Consider the following 9,711-nt stretch of genomic DNA (forward strand, 5'->3'; position numbering starts at 1 on the left):
ATAACGGTCACTTTACAAACTTTCTAGGCTGGAGTAGCTAAGAGTTCTGGGAGTCTGGAGAAGTGGCATTTGGGAGGTATTTACAAGTCAGTCTTCCTTTTCCAAGGTTTTCATGAGTTCCAGTCTCATATTCTTTGTCATGTGAATGTGCACATCATTCCTTTGAGACGGGAGGCCTATTTCCCTACTTTGCAAATCTAGTCTGGCCCATAACTTGCACTGATGAAATAACAGGCCATAAGCAATGGTGTGCCACTGTGAACATATGCCTATAGACCTTAGGAGATTTCACTCCCTGCCTGGGTTGGGCCACAGAATAGGGTGAAGCGAGTCTAGCTGACAGGAGGGGAAAAGGGAGAGGAGGAGAGCTGAGGCACCCTGAGAACTGCACGATCAGCATCCTGGCTCCAGGCGCCGCTGTGTGCTGAAAGTACAAGAGCGAGCCCAGTCCGGAGCAGAAGAGATGTCCAGCTGAGTCCAAGCTCATTGTCATAAGGCAAGTAAATGAGTGCTATATTCAGCCTCTATGTTGGAGGTGGCCTGTAGACAACTCTAAGTGATGATATTTACTTATCTCTCATCCACCAAGGAAAAGATACAGCTTGTAAACAGACACTTCACAACAGAAGGGACTTGAATTCAGTGAATATATGCATATTAAGTCATACAAATATTCAGGAAAGCCCAGTAAAGTCATTATCACTTTTGCACTGAAAATAGCTAATGCTACTCCAGCATTTCAAAAAATGAAGAAAAGGAGGTGTTACGTACACAGGACTATACCATGCATTGCTCACTTAACGTGGAAAGCAAATCTCTGCTCTGTGCTCAGTCTCAGTCGTAACCAGCCAAGCCGTCTCTCGTATTGTGGAACAGGAGAGAACACTTAATATGTGTGCAAAATGTGTGTGTAAGGGCAGTGCCACGTGACCCCAGGATGTCTTGAGAGCTTCCGGTGACACACACTTGTAAGGGATGCTGTGTAGGAGCCCTGACATCCAGAGCCCCCTTATCACTGGGAAGCTCCCATCCATGTGGTTCTCTTGAAGCTGTGCTGAAGCTGGTCACAGAAGACAATCCGGCACTGAGTTTGCTTGAGCCTTTCTGCTATAGCATAAAGGATTGGGTGACCCAAGAGAACCAGGTGCTCTGGTCCACCCTGAGAAGGAAGGCAGCACTGCTCAGGTCATGATGCTGTGCTCCAGCTGCTCAGTATGCCTCACAAGGGGCTAAGGTACCCACTCCAAACCACTGCTTCTGAATTGTGTGTCCTGGACCTGCAACAACAGTGTCACCTGAGAGCTTCTCAGAAATGGAGGTTTCTCTTGTGCCTGAGCCACGTGAAATTTAACTCTAGAAATCTGAGTATTGTAGGACTGAAAATAATGTATTAACAAGATGTTTAAGTGAATTTCCATTTATTCTGATTTAATTTGTTTTTTAGAACACAAGAAGTATCAATCTGTTGACTTTGTGGAAATCTAGTAAAATGTAATCTGGTTGACATAAGGATGACATTCTACTTGTACATGGACAAGACAGGAAGTTAGTAGATTATATGAAATACTAATATTAAAAGAAAACATTAAAAGTAAATTAAGCTGAATTTTTTAAATCCTATGCAATATAAAATTGGGGAAAAAACATTAAATGACACTGTCTTTAAAATATTAACTTAATATTTCAATCCCCTGGTTAGGTTTTCAGCAAAGCAAGAAATGATATTCCTGACAAGATACAAGTATATTTATGGGCAAAATCTTGGATGCTAAACAACCCTCACTCCTACAAGGAGACAAGATATGTTCAGATCTGAAATCCCTGCAACCTTGGATGTTGAGCCATGCCAAAGCAATCATTTGGTCAAAGACTCAAGAGGTTGAGTCTGAAGGACAAAAGACTCATATTGATAGCTATCTCACGAGTGAGATTTGAGTAGATGTCTATATCAAAAGCAATAATGTAGAGGATCAATTTTGATACATAATGTAAATTAAAATATAACTACATTACAACAGATACAAACACACAGAGCCAGAGAGAGAGAGAGAGAGAGAGAGAGAGAGAGCATGCTCAAATATTTGCCCTGATAATGGTAGTTATTATGATAACAGTTCTCAAAATACTCATAAATAAAGGCAAAGCAATAAGTCTCCACTATCTCACAAGAAAAAAATTATAATCTATATTTATTTAATGCATAAAAGTTTTGCATTAAAATATCAAGTAGAAAAAATAAAATGAATATTTCAAAATGAAAATAATGTATGAATCTCAATGAAATAAAAGAATTTAGGCAAAGAGCATCAATAGCTACTCAACTATTACATTGAATTGTCAAGGAATATGACTTCTTTTGTTGATACTTGTCTCACAATAGGTCATTAATATTTGCAATGACCAAAATACCTGTTGACAAAGAAGAGGTCTGGCTGTGATTAGCTGAACCAAGTGATTGCAGCTCACAACACTGTATCAGTTATTTTCTGGTCACTGGGATACAATACCTGACACCTCCAACAAAAAGGGGAGAGCTTTCTTTTGGCTTACACTTTGTAGAGAAGTGATGAAGAAAATAAGATGGAGAGGAAGTTGAGGGTGTTCACTTGCTTGCAGATGGGCTTGTTTGTGAGCCCTGTCTCTGTTAAGGATCCTCTCCCCTATTAGTCCTGTCTCCATGACCTTCTTTGTGTTCTGGGGAGGAAACGGTTTGTAGAGGATAACTTGTGCAGTTCGCTTCACATCAATATAAATGCAAAGTAGGACAGAGCGCATCATGCAAGATGTTTAGAAGTAATACTGTCAGGTAACAGCAGTGACACTATCATACTGTAATTATCGAGAACAATAAAACTGGTCAAGAAAATTGGGGAAGAGGACAGTGACTCAAAGAAAGAGAATTTCTGGTTCTTCCTTAGGGAACTGGGGAGATTCTTGCATATGGAGGGGAAGAGATACCTGTCTGTCTTGTCCCTAATCTTCTCCTCCATATATATCTATTACATCTCATTAATGCATTTCCTCTTATCATTGGTGCAAAGCACTCCTCGAGCAGTTTCTGAGTTTCTAGCCCAATAATGCACATTCATTCTTTCTGATGGAAGTGGGACCTGACTCTCCTCCTACCTTGCTCTTTCATTGTCTTCTCCAATCACTCCTCTCCCACATGGCACAGAAGTTCATGTGGATGTTGTGATAGTGAATTGATTGTGTCAACTTGCATAAGGAGCACCCACCTAGATTGGCTCAGCCTAGTTCTGGCTGTGGAAGACCCACCCTAGGGAGAATTGTCATCAGAACGTTATAGAAGAAAACAAAGAAGGAGGGCTTGCTCCTGTTTCTTTGGAGGCGCTTTACCTTGCCTTCACCTTGGATATTGTCTCCTGGCTTCTCGAGCAGATCCTTCAGCCTTCCATCCCAGGCCCCTTGGCCTCCTGACGCAGGCTCCCATGGGACACTGCAGTGAGCTCCAAGTCTTCAGCTGGATCCTTTGGATCCCCAGCATGCAGACAGACCTTGGGCACTCTTCTACCCCTGACTCTGTGGGCAGCCATTTTAAGGCAATCTGGAAAATTCTTACATATTTCTATATCTTGCATTAAATCTGATTCTCTAGTAAGCACTGAATGATACAGCTGTATAATGATTTTATACATTCACCTTTTAGTAAAATCTTCTAACCTGGGCTGAAATCTATATAGTCATTTTAGTGATGTCATCACATTCATGTCTCCATAATTAGTCAAGATTCTGTGGACTCCTAGGGCTAGAGGATATCAAGTCTTCCTGAGCCAGGTGGTACAACTTTCAGATATGGATATTTGCAAAATATTTTGCATATGGAGTTGTAAGAATTGCATTTTAGAGATAGGATTTCTCTAATTACTTATATCTACTATGTCCATTTGTAAATATCATTTTCCCACGTACTAACAGGGTTTCATGTGACTTAGGCTACTTCTGTCAGTCCCTGTTCTTTTCTTTGGGGAAATACCTATCTCTTATTGGGAAAGGCATTAATTACATATCCTTGTTACCCAATGATAAGAGATTGTGTTCATGACCCGGCAAAATAATCAGAGTTCCTTGTCATCCTTGTTAAATACAGGTCCAAGTGCAAATATATGAACCAAATAATGTCAGTAAATTTTTTTTTGAAGATTAATTTGGACTTTGGAAAGCCAGAGAAGCTCTCAAGTCTTACTGATCATAAACCTAGAACTTCTCCACACCATATTGTCTATCACTGAGAAAGATGAGACAAAAAGAAGCAAACTTGTCGGAATGCAGAGATTAGGCCTGGGGAAGAGGAGACATTTCTGAGACTTTTTAAAGTTTTAAAATTTAGCATAAATTGGACTATTTGTTTACTTGAATAAGTTATTTTGTGTGCAAATTAACTAGAATAGCTTTCTGTAACTTTTCATCAAGAATTGTACATTATGAATAGTAATGGCTATGTGCCATTTGCAAAGCTCAAACATGAGTATAACAAACACAACACCCAAGGCTTCCCAAGCCCCTAGTGCTGACGTAGAACTAGAGGTCACTGGAATTCCACTGTTGCCCCAGGAATAAATCTTTACATACCTGGTCAAAATATATTTTTCAAGATTGCCAAGACTAGTATTTGCAACAAACAATGATAGGAAGACTGGATATCCACATGGAAAGACAAGTCGGAACTGTACATACATGCACTGCAAAGATTAACTCACACTGTCTACAAGATGAATTTATATAAACTTACTTTAAAAATTTCACAAGGGAAAAATGTCATGGCATTGAATTTGGCCATGATTCCTTGCACATGATACCAAGAATGCAATGAACTAAAGAAAAATTAAATCTTCGAATTTAAAGCCTTTTTTGTTACAACAAAGTAATGTATGGAGAGAATGGGACCACAACCCAGAGAATGGTAGGAAATATTTGCAAGTCATATTTTTGAGAACAATTATGTCTCTGGCCAATGTACAACACTAATTGTTATCTCAAATATCCTTATTTGCCTGACTAAGACATTGCTACATTGCTATGTTTCGTCAGATATTTTGTTTGTTTGGTTAAGTTTTTTCAGTGCTGGCCATTAGACTCAGGGACTCTCCCATTCTAAGCACATACTCTACCACTCAGCTATGGCCAGACTTTTCAGGATTTTGTTTATCCTATCAATGATTTAAACCTTCTATATTCCTACTATTGATGTGAAAATTTGATTATAGTATGCTCTGGCTTTGCCTTGATTACATTTTTGTAATCTACTAACATTTCTCTCCTTCCTTGAATTCTGATTTTGTTTTGTGCCAGTGTGCATGTGTGCCTTAAAATAATCCTGTGACTACCAACTGATATTGTTGTAAATACTAGAATTTGTCAAAATATCTGCTTCTCCAAGTTTGTAATAGAAAATAATTGCATTCATCAAGAGGAACTGCTACATATACATACTGCATCTTACTCACTTTTATTCTCCCTCTAACCTCTACCCTTGACTCTTCCTTCTTCTCCAGAAGCCCTTCCCATGTTCAGAGTCTACCTCCCCGTTTCTTGCAATCTCTCTTTTATATTGCTTTCTGAATTATTTAAGTTTTAGGTCCCACAATTGGAGAAAACATGCAATGTTTAACTTGCTGTGGTTGACTTATTTTACCTAACAGTATGCTCTCAAGATACATTTTCCTACAAACAACTCAAATTTATCATTCTTTCTGATCAACTAATACTCCAGTGTGTCTGTAAACCATATTTTCTTTTTTTATTCATTTCTTGGTGAGCATACAAATCACTTTCAAAATTTAAGTATTGTGAGTTGTGCTGCTATATACATGGGGATGCTTGTATTGCTATAAATTATGATTTTTATTTGGAGGAAAAGATATCCCAGAAGAATACTGAGGAACCTCCAATTCCCATAGTGGTTGTACTACTTCATATTCCCAACAACTATGCAGAGGTTTGCTTTGTATTGCACAATCTCACCAGCACCTGATGTTTTATGAGTTTTTTATAACAACTTTTTTTTTACTGGAGTGAAGTAGAATATTAATGTTGTCTTGATTTGCATTTCTCTAATGACAAAAACTGTTGAATATTTTTGATGTATTTATTGCCTTTAGTATTTCTTCTGAGAATGGTCTATTCATTTCACTTACCCATTTTCTGATTGCTCTTTTATTCGGGGGTATAATTTTTTTGATTTTTTGATACATTCTACATATTAGTCCTTTGTCTGAGGAGTAGCTGGCAATATTTTTCCTGTTCACTAGGTTGTTGCTTCATTTTGTAGGTTGTTTCCTTTGTAATGAAGTAGCTTTCGAATTTGGTATAATCCTATTTGTCCACTCTTGGTATGAATTCTTGTGCAGTTGGAGTTCTGTTCAAGAAATTCTTGAATATTACTATGTCTTCAAGAGATTTACCATTTTTTTCTTTTAGCAGATAAGGCTGTTTTTATATCTAGATCTTTGAAACCTTTTGATTTGATTTTAATACAGAGTGAGAGCTAGGGATCTAGATTCATTCTTCTGCATGTGGATAACCAGTTTTCCCAGCACCATGTGTTAAACATGCCTTTGCTTCAGTAGTGTACGTTACTTGTCTCTTGTCAAAAATCAAATGGCTGAAAGTTCTGGGGGTTGTTTCTACATCTTCTATTCTATTCTGTGATGTGCTATTGGCCAAGGTATCTGCTTCTGTGCATCTTCTATTCCATGCTATGGTGTTCTATTGGCCAATGTGTCTGTTTCTATGCCAGTGCCACACTTTTTTTTATCAGTGTAGCTTTGTAGTCGAATTTGAAATCGGGGATTTGATTCTTCACGCTTTGCTCTTGTTGGTCAGGATTGCTTTGTTTCTTCTATATCTCTTCAGGTTTTGTATGAGTTTTAGATGTTTTTCTAGTTCTTGAAAAATGCTGATGGTATTTTGATTGAAATTTCATTAAAACTATATATCATTTTCAGTAATAAAATCATTTTGATGACAGTTTTCTGCCTATCCAAGAACAGGGTGTGATCTTAATTATTTTCACCCCCTTTCCCTCCCTCCCTTTTTCCTTCCTTCATCTCTCAGTTTCCCTCCCATTTGCAAAAGAGCCATCTCCATCTTTCCTGTTATCAATCTTTTACTTTGCTCTTTATTCATATTTTGGATTTCTCATATAAGAGAAACCATCAGATAGGTAAGCTTGCGTGTCTGATTATTTCAGTTAACATTATGGTCTCAAGGTGCATCCATTTTCCTATAAAGGACTCAAGTTTATCCTTCTTTATGGAAGTGTAGTACTTCATTATATATAAATAACACATTTTTTTACCCATTCATGTGTTGATGAACTTACAGGACACTTCTAAGATTCAGCAGCGATACCTAGGTTCATGAACTTGATGCATTCCACAATTCTGGTTGCAAACCAAGTTGGAGGAGAATTGAATCAAATTCAGGGGTTAGGTTCAATGTTGACCTTATGGAGAAATTTGATTTGGTATATATTCTTAACAGAAATATTTGAAAATGAAGGCTTAATTACTCCCAATTAACTATCTGAATGAGTTTCTTCAAATTTGGGGAAGATTAAGTTTAATTTTATGCTTTTTGTAACTCACAGTATCCTTACTCTTATAGTAGCATTTTTCAATATTATGTGCTGTAAGGCATTTTATACAACAGTAAATGCAGCTTTGTCTTTTGCTATTAATTCGCATTGTACTGTAATATAGTTCTCAGTTAAGACGATAAGAGATTATAAATATAATATTTTCCTACTGTTGAATATTTGGATTTCTAATTATGTAATAAGAAAAAGTATGATGAAAATATTCATATATTTGAAAAATATATTTAAATTTATATTTTGTCTTATACCTGTTAAGCAGATGTCTGGAATTAGATCTCAGAGCTGATAGCAGAGATGTTCATTTTTGGCCATAGTAAAGTTTATCTCAATGATGCACTTGCTGGATGAGTATCAGTAGTTCAGACACAGAACTTTTCAGACTTTGTCTCTTGAAAAAGAATGTTTTTATGTATCAGTATAAAATTCTTCTATAATAAAGATGTTTACTCACCCACATAACACTTTATTCCTGTTGTAATCTGATGCTTTCATTTACTCTTTGATTCAAATTCACCTTTAGGTTCTCATTAAACCTCAAGGATGTATGAGAAACAAAGGAATGACCTCTGAAGCTCACTGATAGTGCACTGGATTGTGAGGTGTGGAGTTTGTGAAGCAAGAAGTTCTAATCCTGTGGTCAGACCATTGAGATGAAGACTTGCATATGTGGCACTATGTGTAGGAAGACCACCTTGAAGTCAGCACTAGTGCAAGGCTTAAATTCAAACAAACAAAATATTCTAATCTCTAGACTGATCCAAGATAATGAAAATGTTCAGGGAATGAAACTCAGATAAAGTTGTTAGATACCATAATCCAAATTTCTATTCCATACGAGAGGATTGGAAGAAGTTTAATAATGAATGAAAAAGGAACAAAGAGGTCTAATGGATGCCAAGTGAGGTCTGTGGCATCGAACAAAACAGCCTGAGACACAGTATGTATGTACGCATTTATTTAGTGTGATTTAGTGATTTACTTGGTTGGTTAGTTGGTTAATTGGTTAGTTTTTGAGACTGAGTCTTGCAGTATAGTTCAGGCTGGCTTTGACCTCACTACGTAGCCCTGGCTTGGTTTGAACTCACCATGATCATCCTGCCTCCACCTTGCAAGTCCTGGGATTATAGGTATATTCCACCATGCTGGACTTGAGATGCCGGACTTAGAATGTTGTTTATCGTCTAGGACATTACAGTCTATGCTAATTTTCAGGGGCAGAGTTTTTGCCCTTTTATAAGCACACCTTGCAGATTACTAAAAGGACTAACATTAATTCTAGGAGCCTTAAAAGTTTATAGAAAATTTAGTAATCACTCAAACTCTCATCTTTCAAAAATAATACCTTTATTATTTTCAGACTTCCCCTTTTTATCATGCATATCACATGACCATATGACATTATTGATCGAACTATATTTTTATAGGTTTTCAGCATTATATTATAGAATTAATATCCTAAAATTATTAGCCCTATACGTAATAATTCATCATATGTTGCACCTTTAATTGCTTCAAATATTCCTTCTCGTCAAAGCATCAACATTTTCCTTACTATTCAAAACTTTTGCCAGGGATCTAGCTCAGTGATTGCACCACCTGCCTTGCAAGCTCAAGGTCTCGAGTTTGATCCCTGGTACAAAAAAGAATTTATAGTAATTAAGATTTTTGCAGTTTTTTCCTTTGTTGGATAATAGTGAATAACTCATAAATTATTTTAAATATTTGTCAGCCTTGTGGTATCTTATTCATTGATAGTTTCCTAAAAGCTATTGATAGAGCAATACTACACAATGAGATAGGCCCTTACCTTGCCCCCATGTCCTTTCCACAAGATCTTTTGTTCCAGAAGTGTAACAGCTTGTGCTGCCCAGCAGCTCCCCTGCCCAATGTATGAAAATGTTTTGTAACTGCCTGCACTGTGAGACCTCTCAGGAATGCTCTGTTAGCTCCAACCTTCTCCCGAATGTACTACTGGCTCCACCCCTTTTAGGAATGTCCTGTTAACTCCAGCCCTCTGCTTCTGTGAGCATGTTCACCCACTAGCCTTTCAGGAATGCTCTGCAAGGCATGTAAGGAGGCTCCCACTCTAGTCG

General features: G+C 37.4%; 1 long non-coding RNA gene across 2 annotated transcripts; it reads right to left on the reverse strand.

Moving 5' to 3' along the window:
- Window positions 1–52: 52 nt before the first annotated feature.
- LOC110344889 (uncharacterized) lies at window positions 53–9,642 on the reverse strand. Of its 2 annotated transcripts, XR_015449705.1 has the most exons (4): window positions 9,426–9,642; window positions 7,867–8,006; window positions 2,551–2,694; window positions 53–2,409 (listed from the first exon to the last, which is right to left on the reverse strand). It is a non-coding gene; the product is annotated as an uncharacterized LOC110344889 (long non-coding RNA). The 2 variants fall into 2 exon arrangements; XR_002387821.2 differs by having other exon boundaries at window positions 53–2,694; window positions 9,426–9,633.
- Between the last annotated feature and the right edge of the window lie 69 nt (window positions 9,643–9,711).

Source organism: Heterocephalus glaber, unplaced genomic scaffold, assembly GCF_053883595.1.
Source record: "Heterocephalus glaber isolate CG9 unplaced genomic scaffold, H.glaber_assembly_v1.0 deba00000768, whole genome shotgun sequence".
NCBI classification, from domain to species: Eukaryota; Metazoa; Chordata; class Mammalia; order Rodentia; family Bathyergidae; genus Heterocephalus; species Heterocephalus glaber.